The sequence below is a fragment of the Setaria viridis genome, chromosome 8, assembly GCF_005286985.2.
Source record: "Setaria viridis chromosome 8, Setaria_viridis_v4.0, whole genome shotgun sequence".
Lineage (NCBI taxonomy): Eukaryota > Viridiplantae > Streptophyta > Magnoliopsida > Poales > Poaceae > Setaria > Setaria viridis.
The window spans coordinates 39,221,240-39,244,883 of NC_048270.2; the positions used below are offsets into that span (position 1 = coordinate 39,221,240).

Here is a 23,644-nt window from a genome sequence, read left to right on the forward strand (position 1 = left end):
TCTGTGCTGAGTTCATCTGCCACCGCCCCTCTTGCTAGATCTACATCCCGTCCCCTTCCCTTCGCCACACCAGTCGCCGGAGGACCTCAACCGCCTACAAGCTACAAGTTTCACATCCGCGCGCCGCCGATGGACGGATTTGGCGACGACGGCACCAAGGACTTCTTCTCCGGCAACTTCGACCTCTTCGCCGGCGAGGGCAGCCAGTATCCGGGGTCGGGATCTGTCAGTGGTCCCCGGATTGGCATTGAGGCACTCGACCTCAACTCGCAGGCGAATGACTGGTCGTCGATGGCGGCGTATCAGGGGATCTTGCAATCCGGCGCACTAGTGGCATCGGAGAGCACGAGGCCTCATCACTCTCAACCACGCGGTGGCAGAAGAGGTAGCTCTCGCACACTCGGTGTACGCAGTGCTCGGAGCTGTGGCGGAGCCGAAGCAGGCCGCGGCAAATGGTCGCCGTCCAGTCGCGGCCGCCGCGGTCGGTTGCCACCAGTTTCGGCCGCCGGCCGTGGGATGCGTGGAGCTTCTTCGGCGGCAGCTGGTGCATATGTAGGCCGTGGCCGCGGTCGACGTGTTGGACGGCAGGGCAACGACGACGACGACATTGAAGACAATGAAGTCGAAGAAGTTTTTCCAAGCCGTCACGTATTTGTCCTAAACCCTTGATCTCAGAGAAGTGCATGAGGTTCACTATTGCTGTTAGAGTAATATGAAATGCTTGTTCTTGTGATGCATATGGTAGAATAAATTTGACAGAGGAAGTTGGTCATCAGAGCAGAATAACAACTTGGTGTGTCAATTACTTGTTGATCAAATTGATATGGGTAACTACATTAAAGGGACTATGACAGCAAGAGGGTATAAGCTCATCATAGAAAAGTATTACTGCGGTTCAGGGCTGAGGCATGATAGGAAACAGATATCTAATAGGATTAGGTAGCTCAAGGGAATGTATCAGTTCATAAAAGACATCCATTCCGACAGTGGTTTAGGTCGTGATGAAAATGGGTGGCCTACTGCAACCTTGGAGTGGTGGGAGACTGCAACAAAGGTACTTATTGATCTATTATATGTGCAGGCTGCAAGGATCCATCTGATTGCAATCTAACTTCAGCTACTACATGTGCAGAAACATCCAGAATGGATAAAACTAATGTATGGGCCTCCAGAGTATCTACCACTGCTTGAGCATATATTTGATGGTGTAGTTGTGGATGGTTCAAGTTCTTTTGTGCCAGGATACACCAATGCAGATGATCAAGAGCCTGAAGAGCCTGAGGAGCCTGAAGAGCATGAAGAACCTGAGCAAGAGATGCCTGAGCAAGAGCTACCTCCAGAGTATGCACACAGTCCTATGAGTACAAGCAGCCGCAAGAGAACAAGTAGTACCAGCACAACAGCTTCAAGTACAAACAAGAAGACCAAAAGCCCAATGGTCAAAATGACGAAGGATTACATTAGTTTCTCTTCTAAGCAGCAAGCTGAAAGGAATCAGTTCATCAAGGAAGCTGTATGTAATAGGCAAGACAAGAAGCAGGCTCAGTTGTCCAACACCATTAAGCAGGCTCAGAAATTGGTTTTGGAGTGTGGGGTGGATGAAACTAGTACTGAGTACTATGCTGTTTCTCAGATCTGCTTAAATGATTCCTTGAGGGAGTTCTTCATTAACATACCCACAACTGAAGGAAGGCTGACCTTCTTGAGGAGATATTGCAAGCAGCACAACCTAGATTAGGATTATGTCTTTGTGATGATGCATTTGTGTTGAACTGAACTATCTATACTAATTGAAGTTAGATCTGAAATAAATTTGTTTGAACTGTTTGTGCTGAAACGAATTTGATTTGACCTGTTTGTGATGAAATGAATCTGATTTGACCTGTTTGTGATTAAATGAATTTGATTTGACCTGTTTGTGATGAAATGTATTTGATTTGACTCTGTATTGAAGTGCAAGTAGTACATACAATTGAATTTAACTGATTAATTTTTTGTATTATGTCTCAGGATATGGATGTGGACAGTGAGGCAAGTGACGATGAAGTTTTGAGGCTTATTACTGAGGAGGACATTGAATATGAGAGGCAATTCACGGAGGATCTACTTCTATTTGGTATGTACAATGACACCTACTTCAATAAAGCTAAGAAGAGAAAGACGGTTGAAAGTGGTCATGATTGGCAGATGAGAAATCTAACAGCTAGTGTGCAATGCTATAATATGTTTAGAATGAGTAGAGAATTGTTTGATCGTCTGCATGATCTATTGGTGCAATCTTATGGCCTAAAGTCCACATCAAAGAGCTCTTCAGTAGAGGCCTTAGGAATGTTTCTTTGGATGGTTGGTGCATCTCAGTCAGTCAGACAAGCCAAGAACAGATTAGAGAGATCATTAGATACAGTTCACCGCAATTTTGACAAAGTTTTGAAGTGTATCATCAAGCTAGCAGCTGACATAATTAAGCCGGTCGACCCTGAATTTAGAACAATGCACCGTAGGTTACAGAATCCTAGATTCTCTCTACACTTCAACAATTGTATAGGAGCAATAGATGGCACTCATATACCAGTTGTCGTGCCAAATAACAAGGTGGTGCAACATCTTTGTCGAAAGGGCTTCACTACACAGAATGTGCTTGCGGTCTGTAACTTTGATTTGAGGTTCACATTTGTTCTTGCGGGCTGGCCTGGTTCAGTACATGACATGAGAGTTTTCAATGATGCAACAGTCAAATACAAAGACAAGTTCCCACATCCCCCTCCTGGTATGTTATGCCTAAGTTTGCACATTCAGTACATATGTCACTTTGGTTGTATCTTTTGTTTGTAACAATAATGTTTGTATTTGCAGGGAAGTTTTACCTAGTGGACTCTGGATACCCCAATCAGCTTGGTTATCTTGCACCTTACAAGGGAACGAAGTACCATCTTCCAGAGTTTAGGTAGGGGCCGATGCCCAAAGGTATGAAAGAGACCTTTAACTTCGCTCATTCATCTCTTAGGAATTGTGTCGAGATGTCATTTGAAGTTCTTAAGATGAAGTGGCGGATTTTGTTGAAAGTGCCAAGTTATCCAATGCCGAAGCAAAGCTAGATAATTGTTGCATGTATGGCGCTTCATAACTTTATTAGAGAGAGTCATATGGAGGATGAGGACTTTGATCGTTGTGACCGTGATGAGAACTATGTTCCTCATGAAGCATCAACCTATCAACCGCCAACACAAAATACTCATTCAAGGGACGAAGATACAAATATGAATGCATTCTGTGGTCAAATAGCCTCAAGTTTGTATAATAGATCCTAGAGTATTTTATTTCTTGTATTTGATCGTAGAGTATTTGAATTGTATGCTTGAACGATGATGTAATTGAACGAATAAAAACTATTGAATGTCCAGGAGGAACAACAACGTGTTCCTCCTGGCCGGCGCCTGTGCATGGCCGGAGGAAGCTGTCTGTATTGTAGAGGTCTGGCCGTGCATGTGCATGTGCATGGAGTCAATAAAAATGAATTTGAGACATGCATGTGGTTTGAATCACTAAATGAGGGCAAATCAGTCATTTCAAGGAAGAGTACCTTTTAGCTCTTGGATCCAAACATCCCACAAGGACTAAACTTTAGGGGTTAAAATTTAGGGACTAAACTTTAGCCCATCAACTTTGGATCCAAACACCACCTTAGAACAAGTATAATAAGGAGCTGTAAGCTGGCTGGTGAGAGAGGAGAAGCGGGCTATAAGCTTACAGCCGACTTGGGCACAGGAACCAAGAAACTTTGTGAGAATGACTTGTGGGTCATGTATTGATGGTGAAGAGCTAACCATTGTACGAGTGGGTTAGGAAAAGGCTGAGAGAAACCTTGCAGCCCGCTTGCTAGCTGCGTTATTAAACTTGCTCTTAGTATGTCCAGTGAATTACTTGTCCTTTGTAGTGTATTTATTTGCACGGCTTGTCCCCTGGGCTGGAAAGTCACATGCACGCGCTAAGGTAGAATTAATAATCCTAGATCTCGAGCGCCGTTGTTTTAATTTTAAGTCCATAGCTTATAATTTTAATTTCTTATTGTTTATTGCGGCCCGTCTTTTGACGGTCTAGGGACACAGTCGTCGTAGATCTCGGGACTGGCCTCTCGATGCTGGCGAAAACAGATCAGCTTGCAGTTGTTTATGCAGAGTCTCTCGAGACAAGGCATGCATGGCTATACTCGCACTCACAAAAAGCCCAAACAGTGCCAGCTCTAATAGTTTAGTTAATAATGTTTTAAGTGACTTTTGCCTTTGCAGAATAGCCCATTCTACTACGGAGAGGCGACGAACAAGCTGACCATGTACGTAGCTGCCTGCTTGTCGTCGACCACCACCGCAGATTCTTCTCTTGCCATGCATGTACTCAGCAAAGGAGCGGACCACATCGTCGTGCATCTCCAGTTATCCAGTTGCTCAGGCAGTCCAGCTACTGACCATGCAGGACTTGTCAAAACAACATTCCACTCACGCTCGCCTTGCGTATCTTGTGCTTAAGAGCCCTCCAATCGCTTTAATTGCAAGTGGTAATTATGCCTTCACACTTCTCAAGAATTTCCATCCCAATGTTTTTTAGGCGGTCAGTTCCGACTACCTGCCAACAGTTAATTATTTATTGGATTATTATTTCTGACTACAGTAAGGTCGTCGCGGCACTACTTGCTTAAGTACATTTTCTTACGTTCCTGTTGTAAAAAACAATTGGTCATCATTTTTTTCATCCCTTGCACAAAGCATGAACAGACGATCCAATTTCAAATGGGCTTTACAAGGATTTTGCATAAACCGCCACAAAAGTTGTAACGATCTTATGTAAATCCTGCATTTCAAATGGGGCCTAAACATTTCATTTGGGACCTTGGAATGCAGACTAGACTGTGTTGCAGTAGTTTGTATCGTCTTTCATAATCACGTTGCCTTTTGTTTTAAAAGCTACAATTTCAACAAATAATGCCATAAGATCAAATTTGTCTACTCCATCTCATTTCAAATATAATTCAGTCGAGCTTGTGCACAAGAATTCATAAGGTAGGTGGTGAAGTGACACTACTTGCTTAAGTACATTTTCGGGCAAAAAAGATTTGGGTACGTTCCTGTTGTAAAATAAAACAATTGGTTCACCCTCAGCATCAGTTCAACAATGGCCGACTCATCAAACTCGGACGTCATCTTCTGTATAGAACTTGAACTTGAACCCGGACTCAACAGTTAGCATCCTCGGCTCCGGATTGAACTTGAACTTGAACCTGTCTGCCTCCTTGTGGATGCCATCAAGCCTCTGGTTGACGTCCCTGATGCTGCTGCCTATCTCGTGGGCGAACACGGGTTACGCAGGCAGAAGAGCAATCGCTGGAAGAAATCCTGCATCTTTTCTATGCTCCTGCACGTGAGGTGAAGATGGGGTTCCGTAGGCACATCAACCTGCACTCATCAGCCTTGAGTTGGCACAGGTCTAGGATGTCTGTGTGGCATCGTACATGGCGTCCTTGAGCTTCCTCACCCATCTTTGCACACTCTTGTCAGTGACGCGCACCTCCTCTCTGCATCCGCGAGGAAAGCTTTGAGGCATCCGGGATGGCGGCTATGGCTCCAGAGTACGATCTAGCTAGTACACAATACATGATCCCTCCGTTTCAGTGGGATCAGCTCAACCGGATCTCAAAGGAATATACTATAAGGGTTGGGATTCAACTCACACTCTTTGCAACCAACTATGGGTTGAAGTGGGTCGAATCCATCCCAACCCACTTTGACCCCAGAACCAAATACATGGAAAAAGACTGCACGAGGAAAAAGAAGGAAAGAGAAATCGGCGACTCGCAGCAGGGACGACTGTATTTTGATTTGGTTGGTTCGGAGCTAATGTCTCAGAAGAAATATCTCTGTAGGACAAAGGAGAGAAAGTATTTTTATTGTGTCACGGCATGAATAGAGCATTTGTCTAACGCGTTAGTACCGGACGCTTTTTCATCCTGTATGAACGCGCAACGTTAGTACCGGTCATCACGCACAGTGCCACCGGAGCCCCTATAGTCCTGGTATGTAGCCTCAGCTAGTACTAAATGCGGCACGTGACCGCATGGCCAGCAGCTAGATTCTCTAGAAAGCCACTTAGTATCGGTCGGTAGCTTTAGCTGGTACTAAATAGTGAGAATGCTATTTAGTACTAGTTAGTAGCTTCAACCGGTACTAAGTGATTTGTTCCTTAACTTTCGATCGGTACTAAATTCAATGCAAAATAAGGTGAGATTCTGTGGCTGCCTAGGCACGCTTATGCACTGGGCGGCGGGGTATCGTGGCGCCTAGGGGGTAGCGTGGTGGTGGCAGAGGCCAGGGATGGGCGGCGGAGGAGGAGGAAGCAAGGGTGGCTGTGGGTGCATGGAGGAGGAGGAGGAGGCAGGGGATGGAGACCGCGGCAGCGATGGAGGTCAGGATGGCGGGGGCAGAGGAGGCGGGGGCGATGCAAGGGCGAGCGGTGGGGTCAAACGAGGGAAGGGGAGGCATCGAGGTCGGACATATAAGGTGGGAGGTGAGGATAAGTGGGCCGTTGAGATAGTTGGGCTGCTTTCATGGGTCTTTCTTTTCAACTCAAGGCCTACCAATTTCCTGTTTCTCCTTTTCTTAGAGTATGTGGCAAAGTATATAGAAAAACGCCTTGAAACGTCTAATCTCGCCTAGACGGTGGGTCACCGCCTAGAGAGCACCTGGCGCCTTTTGCAACCTTGACTAAATTGAAGCTACCAGTCGGTACTAATGTTAACCATTTGCTCCATATATAAATGAGTTGCTTCCTTAGCTTCCTCTTCGAGCAAGCTCACCATTTACTCAGGCTTTGTTTTTTTTCACTCGACCAGCTTCTTCACTAGACCATAGACCAGTTAGCAACTTTATTCTCCATCCTCTATTCATAGTATTCTAGATTTTTTTGAATGATTTAGTTTTATATTACAAATGGAGTACTTGTTGCTTTATTATAGTGAGGAGAATGGAGAGCTTTTGAGAATGTGATTTATGTTACAAATGACATAATTGTTGATATTTTAGAATGAGGAGAATGGAGAGTTTTTTAAAGTGAGGTGAATGAGAAGTTTTTAGAATGATTTTTATGTTTCAAAATGGAGTACTAGCTTGCTGATCTTTTAAAACGAGAATAATGGAGAGTTTTTTAGAGCGAGGAGAATTGAGAGTTTTTTAAATGAGTTTTATGTTAGAAATGGAGTACTTTTGATATTTTAGAATGAGGAGAATAGACAACTTTTTAGAGCGGGTACTAAATATTATAAACACATTTACGAAGCTCTATATTAATTTTTCATGTAATACGATTCAGATGGACTGGTAATGGATGTAACACCTTCAATTCAAAAAACAGAAGAACTTCGAGTCCACAAACTCTAACTGAACATCATAAATCGTGTTCTTGTCAGAGTGTACTTAAGCTTTTCGAGATCTTTTTCATAGATCTTTTACCCCTTGAGGTTTTTCATAGATCTTTTACCCCTTGAGGTGGTGAATCTATGGCTCAGGTTTTGTCATGAATCGTTGTGTAGAGGGAGGATTTTTCGGGTGAAGTTTAGGCTTTTGGTCTTTTGGGTGTGTTCTTGTTCTGTGCTATCTGTTCTTGCGCAGGAGCGTCGAGTGCAGTCGAGCGCTGCTCACGGGCGCAGGGCAGGCAGGAGCGCACGTGCGCAGCGCGTGCTTGCGCATCGGGCCAGGCCAGCGACGCATGCGAGGCGCGTGCGGCGCGCGGGGCAGTCCGTGTGCGAGGCGCGTGCAGCGCGCGAGGGAGTTCGCGTGCGAGCAGCGTGTGCCAGCAGGCCGAGCGGGCCGCGTGCGTGCAACAGGCCAAGTGCTAGCGTGTGGGCCGCCTGCAAATCATACTTAGCTCTGTTAATACATTAAATGCATAATACCAATCCCTTTGAAGGTGCAGTGTAGTAGTATGGCGCAGTTTGGTCCCAAAGACCTAGGTTCAAATGCATAATACCAATCCCTCTGACACTCTCTTTTTCTTCCATCTTTTTGTTAAGCGCCTCTTTTTTGTATCGTCAATTTTTTCCCCAGTCGCAAGCATACTATGAGAGGCTGCGGAGGATTTTTTCTTCCATCACACACGTACAAAACAAAGGCGTCATACTTTTTTTCTTTTTCCCTACCTAGCACAATAACCTCGTTTTTAAGAAAAAAAGTAACCCATTTTATTTTCTTTAAAGTAAGCGACATATTTATTTTGTCAAAATTGAGGTTGAGGAAGCACAGTGTAACACCCAAATTTTTAAAGAATTTAAATTTACTAAAATTTGCTCAATTAGGATGTCCTTTAAATTTATAGGTATTTAATTTCATTTTCTCAACTTAAATTTCATCATAGGAGTTATTTGTGCATTTCATGCTGATGCATTTATTTTGCTTGCTTGTGTTAGAATCAAATTCAAATTTCAAATTGAATTTCAATTTTCAAAACCTTTTCTTTTCTCCTTTTCTTTTTCCTTCTCTTGGGCTGCATCCTTCTCCTTCTTTTCTTCCAGCCCAAACGCCACCTTCCCTCGCGGCCCAACATCATCAGCACCACCGGCCACTCCATTTCTTTTTCCGTCAGCCCAGCTTCCCTCCCGCTTGGCCCACCTCTCCTTTCCTCTGCGGCCCGCGAAGCAGCGCTGGCCCGCTACCTTCCGCCGGTCTGATGGGTGGGACCCACCCGTCATCCCCGTCCTCCAGCCGTATCCGGCCGGGACTTCCTCTCCCGACCGCGCCGGACTCCGCCCGCCTCCCGCAACCGCCACGCGAGTTCGGGCGGCACCTCGCCCACCTTGCTGTGTGCTACTATTTGCACACAGGCTCAACTCCGGAAAATCAACAAAAGCACGGTGGACTTCAATGTGAAATTGTGAGCTATCAAAATCGACATGCCATGTGCCATGCATCAGTGGAGCTAAATTATACAAAGTAGTGGGGCAGTTGGAAAGTGGTGACAACTTGCTGCTAAAAGCAGTCTAGGAAATGTAAACTAAGGGTGCGTTTGGTTGGGCTGTGGCTTTTGGAAAAGCTGCTGTGAGCTGTGGGCTGTGGAAAAGCAGCTGTGAGAAAGCAGCTGTGGGAAAAGCAGAAGACCGTTTGGTTAGAGGAGCTGTGAAACTGTAGGCTATGTAAGAAATACCTGTAATGCCCCTAAAGATCTGTGAGTGTGTTTATATGCAAATTGCTCGTAACAAAATAATGCGTTCACTAGTTCAAATGTAAACCACTATTTTAGGAAGAAGAAAAAATAAATTTTATATGTTTTTCATCCATTAAAGTAATTTGTCCACATAAATAGAACTATATCCATCAAAAAGTTCTATACAAGGATGCCATCCCTCAACATTACTCTCCTCCTCTCGCACTAACCAAAGCATCAGCTATCCTAGTGCGAATGGTATTCATGGTATCCTCATTCTCCACATCGTCACTATCATCTCCTTGTGTTTGTCTCGTACCACATGTATGTTGTACCAAGTAGTCCTCATCATCATCACATCTCTTGAACTCCTTATCTCACAAATTGCTATCACGAATAAAATTATGCAATGCAAGACAAGCCATAATGATATGTTTCTCAGTACGAGGTGAGAAACTTGGCATGTCCTTCAAAATACGCCACTTCTGCTTTAAGACTCCAAAAGATCTTTCAATGACATTACGAAGAGATGAATGCAAAAAATTGAACATCTCGTACTTTCCTTGAGGAGGCCCTGAACGATGCTGAAATTCTGGTATATGGTATGTGCTTCCTTTGAAAGGCACAAGATATCCAATTCGGTTTGGGTAACCTGAGTCCACGAGATAATACTTTCCTACAAAATCAAGTTAGTAAGGTACATAATAATACAAATATTGCTAATTTGTTGAAAGAACCATGTATACCTTTAGGAGGCATGGGAAATGAAGGAAAATTTGCCAATGCATGATTGAGGATACGTGTGTCATGTGCAGAACCCGGCCACCTGGCAACCGCAAAGGTGAACCTCATATTAAAGTCACAAATAGCTAGCACATTTTGAGATGTATATCCATGACGGCATGTGTGGTTAACCACTTCGTCCACTGGTACTACCACTTTGACATGTGAACCATCTATTGCTCCAATTGCGCCTTTAAAGTATGGCCAAAAATGGTCCTCTCTCACCCTTTCATGCTCCGTAGAAAAAGTAGGATCCCTTGGCTTAATATTGTCCTTAGCTAACTTGCGCAAACATTTTAACACTTCGTGAAACTTCATGTGAACTGTCCAAAGTGACCGTGTGAAACGATTTTCAGCTTGTGAAAAAGATTGTGGTCCTCCGATGATCCACAAGAACATTGTGAATGACTCAATAGACGAAACATTGTTGGTTGAGGTCAATCCATAAGTAGAGACTAGCAAATTATGAAGTTCATTGAAAATCTCGGTGCTCATCCGAAACATCTTATAAAAATATCTCGGACGTGACATACACCTCATCACCCATTGAATTCCAGTTTCTGACATTTCCCTGTATTCAGCTTTGTGCAAATACCGCTCAGTATACAAGTTGCCCATTTCTCCAATAGCACCAGCATGCTGTGCAAGTTCAGCTAGCAGTAGTAGTCCTTTTTGCCCTCCTTTAGCCACATCTCCCAATCTATCATCCATCTACATGAGACATTAGTACATTAATAATTAAATACAACAAATATCTTGACAATACTAAATGAAAAAGCTCAACATAACACACTAATAGATAAATAATGTTTCAATATAGGGTAACAAATTATGGTTCAAGATAGGGAAATTGTTGTCACATATGACAATAAATAATTTGACAAACAGGCAAACAAATCAGTGGCGCTTCATCATCTCCTTTTCTAGCTCCCTCTCAATCAAATCCAGTCTGCCTTTAGCTGTTTCTAGAGAGCTAAAGAGCTCCCTAAATTCAGGTTTAACAATTAGGGAAGCGGCTGTGTGCATTAGAGAAGTTCTTTCTTGCACCCCACATTCTTTCACCATCTTCATAGTCTCTGTAATGGTAGGAACTAGGTTAGTTGGAGGAGCTGATGATGCTTCAACACTTGTGGAGATCCTCTCTGCAGCATTTTCTATCTTCAAACAAGTGGACTTGTACAAACGAAAGAATGGGCTCTTCTCATCCTTCTCTTCAACACCAATAGAGGTACCCTTGCGTTTCCTTTTTCCTAGGTTCACTGTCATATCCTTCTGCGTAGGTTTCACTACCTCATCCACATTATCATCACTTGCCTCATCGGATGATATATCTCCAGGACAGGATGCAGAAGACCCAAGTTACATGTGCCTTGCCAAACAAGATATGCAGGTCATCGAGAAACTTGGGTCCTTGTTTTCGAAACTTAGTATGGTGGCATTTGATTCCTTTCTCACGATTGTTGCATCTCTACAATTATAAAAAAAATTAGCAAGGCACACCATAAGAAAGAATGGGAAGAATATAATTATCAAGAAACATAGTTCTTACAGCAAGGTGTTCGTCCCACCATTCGTCTGAGCAGTCAACAGTTTGTTTTGCCTCATCCCATCCAAGACCAGTTGCACAATTCTTGAACTCCATAAACGTGACATACTCCTTTTTCAGAAGATCTAACTTGTTCTTCAATTGTTTTTTTGTTCTCGTATCACCAGATTTTTCTGCAAACTTGGAAACAACGTTCTTCCAACCGGTAGTAGTGAAAATTCGCATCGGCCTATTCCCTGCTTCAATCTCTTCTTTGCAAGCATCAATCAAATGCCTTAAAAAAGTATCACCCCAATCCGCCTTATCATCCATTCTTCAACCAATCAAAGAAAACTCATAAGAACTAAGCTAAGACATAACTATGAAGCCAACTATCCAACTATTAAACTAATGGGAAACAAATAAGCATAGATGTCAAAGTACAAACGTTCATCCATTATATAGTTTTGAATAATCACTTTGCATTTAACCATACTGATAGCAGAGAAGTGCTTTATCTCATAAGCAAGCTATAGTGGATGTTGATAGGTAAGTCAAATACCAGTACAATTGATTGTTCATACCTCAAGAAATTCCTTTTTGCAGGTAGCTTCCTATTTGATTTTGTGTTGTAATTGTACCTGACAACATAAAACAATTGAATTAGTGTAAATAATTTACCCTAAACAAGTGTTATAAATTATAAAAAAAATTAGTTGATACATACCACTATATGCTCCTGGTCAGTCACCAGGAGCAGGGGCAGGAGCCGGCGATGGGGGGCGCCAGCGATGGGGAGCCCTCCTCTTCAAGGGGGCGGCGGGTGCTCGGGGGACGCTCAGGGCCCGGCGGCGGGCGCTCAAGGGGCAACGCGGGCCCGGTAGCTGGCGGCGGCCAGGGGAGGCGGCGGGCATCGGGGGGCGGCGATGGGGGCCCGGCGGCGGGCGTCAGGAGGAGGAGGCGGCCGTCAGGGGGGCGGCGACGAGAGCCCGGCGGGAGGCGTTAGGGGGCGGTGGCGAGCGTTGGGGGGGCGGCAATTAGGAGGCGGCGGCGGCCGTCAGATGGCCTGGCGACGGCGGCCCGGCGATGGGGGACGGCGGCGGGCGTCACTGGGGCGGCGGCGGGGGCCCGACGATGGGGGCGGCATCAAGCGTCGGGGGGGGGGGGAGGCGGTGATGGGCCCGACGGCGGCAATTAGGGGGCGGCGGCGGCTGTCAGATGGCCCGGCGACGGCGGCCCAGCGATGGGGGACGGCGGCGGGCGTCACGGGGCTGGCGACGGGGGCCCAACGATGGGGGCGGTGGACGGCCGTCAGGGGGCGGCGGCGTGAGGCCCGGCGGCCAGGGGCGGCGATGGTGCCCGGCCGGCGGCCAGGGAGGCGGACGGCCGGCCGGCGGCCAGGGGAGGAACGCCGGCGGGCGACGGGTGGGGAGATGGCGCTGTGCGGGTGAACGCAGGAGAGGAGAGGTCTGTGCGTGCGGGAGAAAAAATAGATCTGAAAGGGTACATCATAACCAATGGCAGGTGGGTAATTTTCTACCCGAAAAGCACTTGAAAGCAGGGGGGAGGTGCTTTTGATTTTGTACTAGAGCAAAAGCAGCTTTTGGGCAAAAGCACGTAGAGCTTTTAGGCCCTTTGGTTGGCTTTTGGCTTTTGCAAAAGCAAAAGCAGGTTGGAAAGCCCAACCAGCTTGGCTAGAGCCTTTGTAGCGAGCCCAAGACCTTGACCGGGAAATTCTTGGTGAGCAGGAGCATGTCCTTGGTGGAGCTCGAACGCATGGACTAGGGGTGGCATTTGGCTACCGATACCATGTGATAAATCGTCGTGCTGGGTTTGCATCTTTTTTAACCCACTCCTTTACATTTCCGCACTACATTCTCGCAACTTGAGTGCCTTTAATTACTTTCCAGAGTAGTACCTTGTTAGGTTGGCTCTAGGTTGCAAAACTCTTTGTGGGTGGGAAGTTTCACTAGATCAACCATAGATGCACATGTAGATAGCATGATCTAGTTTATGTTTGGAAGCAAGTAGTGGAAGTCATAGGCCAAGGATTTTAAGCTAGCCTAATTCACCCCTCCCCTTCTTAGGGTACGAGCACCGATTCCTTTCAATTTGCTTTAGCACCATGAAGGCAATAGTCATCCATCTGCACCATGATCATAGAGCAATGCAAAACCACGAGAGAAACGAAACGGCTGCTCTTCCTTCATTTTATTCCAATTTTATTCCAATTAGTATGGACGTGGAGGTTACAGGACACACCATGCTAGCTGTAGCGCCGGCAACAGGGAAACAAACCCAAGAAAGCAATGTGGACATTTTATTCTACTTTTTTATGCAGAATATATGGAGGCACCAGCCAGCCCAGCAACAACGACAATGGCGGCTACTTGGTATACTCGATGGCCCAGAAGTTGGCGTAGATGTAGGTGGACTTGACGCTGGTAAACCCGGCGCCCCTGGCGAGCTCCACAAACTCCCTCTCGTACCTCTCCTTGCCGTCGGGGCTTTACGCGAGCAGGCACACGTCGACGCCGATCAACCCCTGCGCGCTGTTTGTGGCATCCGGGTTCACCGGCAGGATGCACTCGACACTGATGAGCTTGCCGTGCGGAGGCAGCGCCTCGTAGCAGTTCTTGAGCAGCTTGGCGCAGTGGTTGTCGCCCCAGCAATTGAGGATCCACTCCATGAGGATGGCGTCGCCGGAGGGCACCTTCTCAAACATGTCGCCTCCCACGTGCTGCACCTGCACGTCGGGGTAGGCCGGCGCCTCGGAGATGACGTGGGGAAGGTCGAAGTTGATCCCTTGAATGGTCGGGTACCTGGAGGTGATGGCATGGATGGTGGAGCCGAGGCCGCCGCCAACGTCGACGAGGGTGCGGACGCCGTCGAAGCCCGTGTAGAGCTGCAAGAGCTTCTTGGTGAGGATGACGGAATGCTGCTTCATGGCCTCATTGAAGACCCCGTTGAAGCGTGCGTCAGTACCGGCGTAGTCGAACTAGGAAGGCGTCCCAAACGCCCTGTTGAATGGGCTGCCACCCTCAAGGACCGCGTCCGTCATGTAGCTCCAGGCGTGCATGAAGAGCTTGTCGTTGGCGAGGAGGTGGAACCGAGCCATGGAGACAACATCCTCGTTGGGGGTGAGCCACTTGCACAGTGGCGCGGCGCTGTACTGGCGGCACAGGCTGCCATCCTCGCCCTCCTCCAATAGAAGTCATGGACAAAAACAAGCTCTTCCTCGATGACCCTAAAGGCCCTCTGATGTGGCCTGTCCCCGGCGAGCAGGCCTTTGAACACAAAGTCATGCGTTTTCTCATGCCCCGCTTCTGAGAGCCTGAAGCCAACAAACCTTCGGTTGAGCATCTTGGAGAGTGCCATAGAGAGGCACAAGTCCTTGAGCAGCTTGCCCCGCTCAAGGACCAGCAGCCTTCCTGTGCACTGCCAGATCTTCTCCACGGTGATAACCATTAAGTCGCCCCCCTTGTAACATGGTGTGCAACCAGGCCACCGCTTCATGTAGTACTTCTCGCCAGCGACAATGTACCGGTAGCCTTCCATGATTACAGGATCAAAGGGCACCGCCAGGTTGTCCTTGTGCTGTTGCTGCATATATTCGGCGATCACCTTCACCTTCTTGCAGAGGTAGGATTTGCTCACCATCCTCATGGAAGCGATCCTCACATACCCCTTGAGGATGACGACCAACACGATGGCATACAACGGATACCTGTAGGGAAGTTTCTTGCCGTAGATCCAATCCTCATTATTGCTAATCCTCAGAATGATTACCACCAGCCAGAATCCCTTAAGGATGTGTTTGACGTGGATGCTCTTCCAGTTGTCGACATCGCTGAGGCGGCAAACCGTGAGGTTGTCCGTGGTGCCGAGGAGCAGAAGAAGGAACACTGCCCACACAGTGAAGTCTTCGTAGTACAAACTGGAAGATTTCATCAGCCCAACGGTATAGCCAACCAGGGGATAGGAGAACGTGTAGACTCCCATCACGATAGAATGGAGGAGCGTGTGGCTCGACCGCCGGCGTAAGGAACCCAGTACGTGCAAGAGGAACATGGCGAGAACGGCCAGGATGACATACGTTTTTACGGTATCTGTATAATCTTTAAGGCACTGATCTTTGGAATAGGGACTGGGTGTGGGAGGACTCGGTGCCAGATCCATGTTGGCTGCAGATTTGGTTTCTGAAGGCTCTGTACACTTCTCTACCTAGCTCACTCCAATGGAATACACAGTTTGTGTCCTTGAGAACACTGAGGCTGTATGTATATATAGGGAAAAGGCAACGCTCGGTGGTTGTTGAGCTACAGAATGTGTGAAGTTAAGATGAATACCAAAGTGAAAGCGGTTCAGTTAAAGATAAAGAAAACAAATGAACACGCAAAGCATTATAATAACCCGCTTCACCTAGTTAAGCCAGATATTGACTAATATGCTCATAAGTAGTTCGGTTATGCTCGCCACTAAATTTGAAAAAATCGGGCATGCGCCAATCGACAGGGTAGGGAACATAGTTAAAATGAGCTTGGTATGACTTTTGATATAATTTTGAACTTCCGGTATCTATGCCGTACTTACTTTGCATCAAAGCCAACACCTCCTCTCTTAATTTTCTAATCTCGTGAAGGGAGGGTATCTCTGAGTGCTCTTAGGCTGACATATTCACATTACCCGCATGGGGTGGGTTGTTGTTCTAAATACGGTGCAAATCAGAAACCACGGCATTTGAAATCCGTCTAGACATGGAAATGATCATTGTCAGGTGGTGCTGCAGCCCGTGTCAGGATACGTAGCAAGCTTGCTCTCTGGTTGTCAGGACACAACTTTGTAGGACGCCAGAAGTCGCAGCAAGCGATCCACCATGGACGGCGCGGCGGGGTTGGCCTTGGAAAGCAGCTTCGCGGCCACCTCCTTGGGAGTGAGAGCCTTCCCGCTGGCGCCCACAAGGGTCTCGAGCAGGCCCAGCTCAATGGCAGTTCTTAGCGTCATCGGCAGGATGGCCGTCGACACTAGCTGCAGAGCGTGCGTGCATGTCTCGTCGTCGGCTATGGCCATGTCCGCGGCGGGATTGGAGCTCAACTAACTGATGAAGGTGTGTGTACCTTGTTGTTGTGATTGCTGGTGTCTGACTGATCGATGAGGCGAAAGGGGCCGTTTATATAGAGCTTCGAGCTAGGCTTTGTTCACCAACCTGAAAATCATGCATTCTTTGACAAGTATGGGATTGCTTGTATGGTGTGACGTGACCTGTGAGAGCTAGCAGCTAGCGTGGTAGTGATTGTGTACCCCATGCAAAACCTCCCTCCTAATAAGATCGTGATGCACGAGGCTGAATACTATATTGTTTTGTCTGCAGTCTAATCGATTTTGAATCTGCAAATATAATCAATTCACGACATTGGAGATGGTCGGCGCACGAAATGCGGCCGGGACACAACGAGGAGTGGCAGGTTTCAGAGAAGCACCTTGTGCCCTTTGAGAATCTGTTTTGCATTAGATCAAGGTTGAGATGGTTTCTTTAACCCTTGAGATTCAGCGCGAGGGTCCACGTGCGTGATGGACATGGCTTCGCTACTGCACAACTGTTTTTCAAGAATCAAGATATTCTGCATGGGATGTCCTGCGTCTCTAGTGTCGGTGCAATCTGTCTCCTGTTGAACACATACACTAGCGTCTGATGCCAGAGTGAGGTGGATCGGGTGGATCAAGGCTACGGCGTAGCACGTTATCATGGCTCGGGCGGCCGGGGCAAGACCACGAGCTGGCCGACCGTAGAGGGAAGACGCAAGCGGCACTCGCAGAATCTACGTGGCTCCCCTTGGTCGTTCTTTGTCTCACCCTATGGGTATCGTGGAGGCACGGCGCCAGGCTGGCGGCACGGTGTAGCCTCAATTCAGAACTTTCCTAGTCAGGGCGTGCCCGAGGGCGATTGGTTGCTCAACCTGATGAGAACTTGGGTGGGTGCTCCTACATGGGAGAGAATAGGGTGACGGATGAGAATGCAGATGAGAGACGGGGCTCAGACGAGGGGTGGGTTGGAGACATGTTTTCACTGTTGAACTCTTAGCGTCAAGATGAGAGGTGAGATGAGATACCGGTAGGACCTGCTCTTACCGTGGCACTTCAGCAACCCCACCCCAACCCCGCGCGCAAGTCAAAATTTGAGGAGCATATGTACAATACGTGTGCAAACAAAACCATAATTTTACTAGTATTGAGGGATTTTAGTTATTTCTTCTAAAAAATCTCTTGGGAAATCGTATTTTTGTAGTACAACATATATAGAAAATAAGTATTACTCACAAATAAACTGCCCTTTTCTTTAGTATTCTTGGTTTTTGTTATTATTTTATTTAATCTTAAGATTTATATATGCATAAAAAAGTAATTTAGTATCTTCAAATATGGAAACGTGGTCTTAGGAATAGGGCTCATATTTTATTCTTGAGTATGCCTAGTGGAAAAATACTATCTAAAAAACTGCAAAGAAATTTAATACCTAAGCCTTCGATCCACTCTACTTTTTGTATACTAGTTTACCTGCAATCCACTGGCTTGCATATTATATTTCATCATATGGAAATGTCTGAGATTGTGAACGGAAGCAATTTCATCTGTCTGCAACCCTGCATAGCATGTGACACCCAGAGCTCCTGACACAAGCGCGTGAGCACCTTCTCCGACATGCGCACATGAGGACCGCATGCACCCATATTATACATAGTTTATTATATTTTTGGCTGGGATATGATAATCATTAATTATTACTTGTAAAGATTGGAAACGTTACAAACGATTGTAGAAAAAATGCGAGTCACCAGGAAGGTAGGTAGTAGAGCATGCCGTCAGTGTCTTTCCTGTGACCTGTGTTCGTGGTGCACATGGCAGAATGCACAGTCTATACATAGGAACCAGAAGTTGGCTTCGAAACCAAATCACTCATTAGTCCTTCAGTACTGCAGTGAACGCTATCTAGCTAGCTAATTTCCCCTTGAAATCAGTTTTCTTGCGTGGCCATGGGTAGCCTTCCACTTGAAGCCATGATGCCACTGAACCCCGATTCATTCGCTGGGGAGTCCAGTGCCGTGGTCGACTTCCTCGCCGACTACTACCGCAACGTCGATAAGTATCCGGTCATGGCCAACACCCAGCCAGGGACCATCCGTAAGCTTCTTCCGGAGGCAGCCCCGGAGTTGGGCGACTCCCTGGATCGCATACTGGATGATGTGCAGCGGGATATCCTCCCCGGCCTCACACATTGGCAGAGCCCTAGCTTCTTTGCCTATTTCCCGGCGAATGCAAGCACCGCAGGGTTCGCCGGGGAGATGTTGTCGGCTGGTCTCAACGTCGTCCCGTTCGTCTGGACGGCGTCACCGGTGGCCACTGAGCTGGAGCAGGTCGTGGTTGACTGGATGGCTAGCCTCCTCGGCCTACCGGAGCGCTTCCACTTCAAGGGAGGAGGAGGCGGTGTCCTGCATGGGAGCACGTGCGAGGCGGTGGTGTGCACTCTCGCTGCCGCGCGCGACCGTGCACTCAGCAAGCTCGGACATGAGGGCATCCTCAAGCTTGTCGTGTATGCCTCGGACCAGACCCACGCAACCTTCCAGAAGGGCGCGAGCATCGTCGGCATCCCTCCAGCAAACTTCCGCATCCTGCGGACTTCGGCAAACTCGGGATACGGCCTGACCGCCAGCATCGTCCAAAGAGCAATCGAGGAAGACGTCGCCCGCGGGCTGGTTCCCCTTTACCTCTGCGCCACCGTCGGCACTACTGGTCTGGGGCCATTGACCGAGTGCGCGAGCTCGGCCATGTTGCCCGGCGTTATGGTAATTCATTCAACCTCCCTCTCTTATACGCTAATCACCCATACGGTGACACTAAATACGTAGAAATGGAATGCGCTATGCGGTCACAAGTCACGATTCATGCTCACTTAACAATCAACAATCAGTTCCTATAACCATCTGACAAGAATACATGTTTTACAGGAACCTGGCTGCACATCGACGCAGCCTACGCCGGAAGCGCAGCCATTTGCCCGGAGTTCCAAGGTCACCTCGACGGCGCCGAGCTCGCGGACTCGGTGAGCATGAACCCACATAAGTGGTTCCTCACCAACATGGACTGCTGCTGCCTCTGGGTGGCGAACCCTACCACCATGACCGACGCACTGTCCACTGACCCGGAGTACCTCAAGAATGTCGGCACCGCGTCTAAGATGGCGGAAACGGTCGACTACAAGGACTGGCAGATCGCGCTGTCACGCCGCTTCCGTGCCATCAAACTCTGGGTGGTGCTACGGCGCTATGGAGCGGCGGGAATGCGCGCGCACATACGGAGGCACATCCAGATGGCAGAGTGGTTCGAGCACGTCGTGGCGGCGGACGAGCGGTTTGAGGTCGTGGTGCCAAGGAACTTCTCCTTGGTGTGCTTCCGCCTCCGCCCGCGGTTCATGGCGGATAAAGCTGTGGAGGCCCTCAACCGCGACCTCCTCGCAGCGGTGAATGCAAGCGGCCGGGCGTTCATGACGCACTTCGTCGTGGACGACAAGTTTGTGATCCGCCTAGCCGCTGGTGGGTCAATGACAGAGATGCGGCACGTCCGGGCCGCGTGGGAGCTTCTCAAGGAGAAGGCCAACGACTTGATCGCCACCGGTTGTTAGTTATTGCTCATTGCTAGTGCTATACCATGCATGGCCAGCAACAGAAGCTGAGCATTCTATTATTGCTTCCATTCGTAGTTAGAGCACACCATGAATGCAATAGTCAATCCATCTGAACCATGAACATTCACTATGACCATGTATGCGACACAATATACATAAGTGCTAGTGCCGATATTGGATTCTATTGCTGGAGAAGCGGCTGCTTCTACGGAGCAGGCCGATTGAATTTTAAGTATGTTATGATACTTGTAAAAAATCGATGCTAGGCATGGATTCCTGGAAGGGGCCCGTCACAACTCACAATGGAAGGGACCCGTCATAACCAAGCTCGTTAATACAAAAGAAACATCAGGCGAAACAAATGGACGCTAAGCCACACACCTGGACAAATTTTACCCGAAATTTGCAACACGTCAAGAATATGCTTATCACTCAACCGTCTCACATCTCTTTTGTTTAAGGAAACCAGGCTCGTTACTACAAAATGAACACCAAGATGATAGAGCTCTTTTACGATACACAATACTACTACTTAGTAGTATATAGTATATATATAAGATCTAACTGTTCATTATTATGGATAATTTAGTAATTATTACAATGTAAAAAGTGATATTTCAAATAGAATGGTCTTTTAAACTTTCTGCTAGTATCAAAAATAAAATTATAGTGGTGCCATTTGTGTTTTCTTACCATGATACCCTTATACTACCTATACTACTCGTGTATACTACCCATACCACAGGCGTAGGTTTCAGTAGTATGTAATTAATCTTGACCGTCGGATATGTTTATACTAGTCATTTTCGAACACAAGTATAGTCTAGTGTTGTATTTCGTAAAAGAGCTCATATAATATGTTATAAAACTTATTTGTGAAAGCTAAAGGCAGCAACTGGGGATAAATTCCAGAATAGGTAAGAACAGAAATTTAAAAGGGCAAAATTTGTTGATGCATGGAAATGCATAGAATACTTATTGGAGCCAAGGCTCTTTTAGGTCCATGGGCTATTTATGCCCCCTCCACTCGCCCATTCAGAGTTGCTGGAGTGTCCATACATCTATTGAAGACCAAGGCTCATCAAGTGACCAATGGAGAAACCACACATCCACCGTGATAATTTTAGAGCATCCACGTGACGATATTCAATGCGCTCAAATGGTGGTATTCAACTTAGAAAAAATAGTAGCACCAGAAGATCTGAGAGTCATCGGAGCAACCATCGAAGCAATTGGTACAACTGAGAAGTAAGCTTGAGTTGCAGCAAGCACCAGATGATCCGACGGGGTCCTTTTCACAAGCGTCGGAGCAATTTGTAAAGAAGACGGAGAAAGACCTATAGCACCAGATATTCCGATGGCTAGAAGATGAAGGAATCGGACCAAGCATATTTACTTTGAAAACGTCAAGAGAGTTTTTAGGAAAAACTCCTTCAGCACCGGATGATCCGACGTTACGTTGGATGAATTTAGGTAGAGGTCCAACGGCTATATACGTCAGCAGGGGGCGTGTCACACCCGATTTTAAGGACAAAACCGAGTGCTTTCAATACATGTGCGCCAGGAACAAGTTACACACATGTACAACATAAGTGAATAACAAAGGCAGTGCCAAAGTGAATAAAGAGAGTATTAAACTTTATTACATGACGGAAAGTCTTAATAAAACACAAGCCTAACTTATTACGCAGCGGATTCCGAAGACGACGATGACACCACAGGCTGCTGACTGAAGAACCGTATGCCTAGAACTCCTCAAACTCGTGCAGGTACTCCTCTAGATTGTCTTGGTCTGAACAACGGTTTTGCAAGGGTGAGTACACTCATGGTTGGTACTCAACAAGTCATGGGGAATAGTGTAGTGTAAGGCCAACCAAGGTATAGCTAAAGCTAAATAGCATCAGCTTTTAATTAGCTTGGTCAAATTTTATTAGCAATTAACTAAGTATAAATTTATACCACCCCAAATTAAACATGAACATAAATAAAGTAAACAAAATATGCGCGGTATGACAACAATTTAAGTCCATCTTTCGTTAGTATTATCATGTGAGGGTCCAGGCCGCTCTTAACCGTGAGCACGGCTGATCGATCAGTTTTACACTCTGCAGAGGTCGCACATCTTTACCCACAAGTCGCGTAAAAGTTCAAAAGAACTTTGGACCCAACCATGCGGTGTTTGCAAGGCACCATACCACACTTCCGAGGTGTGATTGCATAGGGACGCTACGAGGCCTTTACAAAGATTCATTAGTCAGTGGTAACCCGCTAAGGTTTCGGTGTCTGGCGTGCACAACCTATCTATTGGGGGAAAATATTAACGACCTCCTAATGCCGCTTAAAGCAACAGTCATGAAAGCCCAGGCCCACTAAGGTAACGAAATTGCTGTCGGCCCAACATGGAAGGGAGAGGCCACGTTCCGCCTCGCCCGACCCGGGGTCCCGGGGTCCGACGCCCCCGACTCCTTGAAGACTAAACTCCGCCTCGCCTGACCTTGGGCGCGGGGGTCGGACTCGCTCGGGTCCACAAGACGAATATCCGCATCGGGCGCGGACTGGAGTATCAGGATGATGATCTCGTGGGTCCCCCTATCGACCTCGCCATAAATGCTTCGCGACCCTGTCAGGACGAAAGGGAGTGGCGCCCCCAACGCAACCAGTCCCGAATACCGGTGCGCGGCCGTGCGGCGCGGGCTGCAGTGGCCACGGCTCCTTCTGATTCGCCACAAGGTACTCATGAGCCGCGCCGAACGACACAGGAGGGCGCATCGCTTGCTCTCGCGCCCCGTGCTCCCAACGGCAGTGTCAGGGACGCGACGTGCGGGTCTTGCGGTAATTGGCGGGGCAGCAGAATCGGACCTCCTCCCTGGCGGGCACGGATGCCGAGGCTGAGGCTCATCATCACGCTCAACGGCGATGGCGACCAGGGAGATCATTGACAAGATTTGGAAGGAATCACCCTCCCTCGCCGGACGCGCTGATAGGGACCGGGGGCCGGAACGAGAGCGGCGGCCTCGGGACCCTCCCCTTGTATCATTTTACTACTTGGCTTATCCTTTCTACCTCTTCTCTAGATGCCCGGCTCGACTGTAACCTCGAGCTCCCTCTTGTGATATAAAAGGAGGACCCGGGATCCTGGGACGGGGGACTCAGAATTTTTCCCTCAAGCCAACAGTACACTCTCGCACGCCCTTAGAGCACCAGCGCACTCAAGAGACCTGGGATCAGTTCCCTCTCTCACCCATCTGTAACCCCTACTATAGAACCCCGCGTGGGTAATACGAGCAGCCTCGATACTGGACGTAGGCCTTCCTTTGCCCAAACCAATCTAACCCCGTGTCTCCAACACTAGTCTAAGTCTTGATCCGCAAATCTTGACAACGACAGTTGGCGCACCAGGTAGGGGACCTTTGCGCGTACGTCTCCGGCTTCAGATGGCCAACCACGACATCAGCTACGCTCCGGGCTCCCTG

The 23,644-nt window shown here is 47.6% G+C and overlaps 4 pseudogenes; 2 read left to right on the plus strand and 2 right to left on the minus strand.

Moving 5' to 3' along the window:
- The first annotated feature begins 129 nt into the window (after positions 1–129).
- On the plus strand, positions 130–3,095 carry LOC140220319 (uncharacterized; annotated as a pseudogene).
- A 7,768-nt stretch (positions 3,096–10,863) lies between these two features.
- LOC140220320 (uncharacterized) lies at positions 10,864–11,824 on the minus strand (annotated as a pseudogene).
- Positions 11,825–13,813: 1,989 nt separating this feature from the next.
- On the minus strand, positions 13,814–16,573 carry LOC117834650 (tricetin 3',4',5'-O-trimethyltransferase-like; annotated as a pseudogene).
- A 1,769-nt stretch (positions 16,574–18,342) lies between these two features.
- Positions 18,343–20,353, plus strand: LOC117833846 (tyrosine decarboxylase 1-like; annotated as a pseudogene).
- Positions 20,354–23,644: the final 3,291 nt, after the last annotated feature.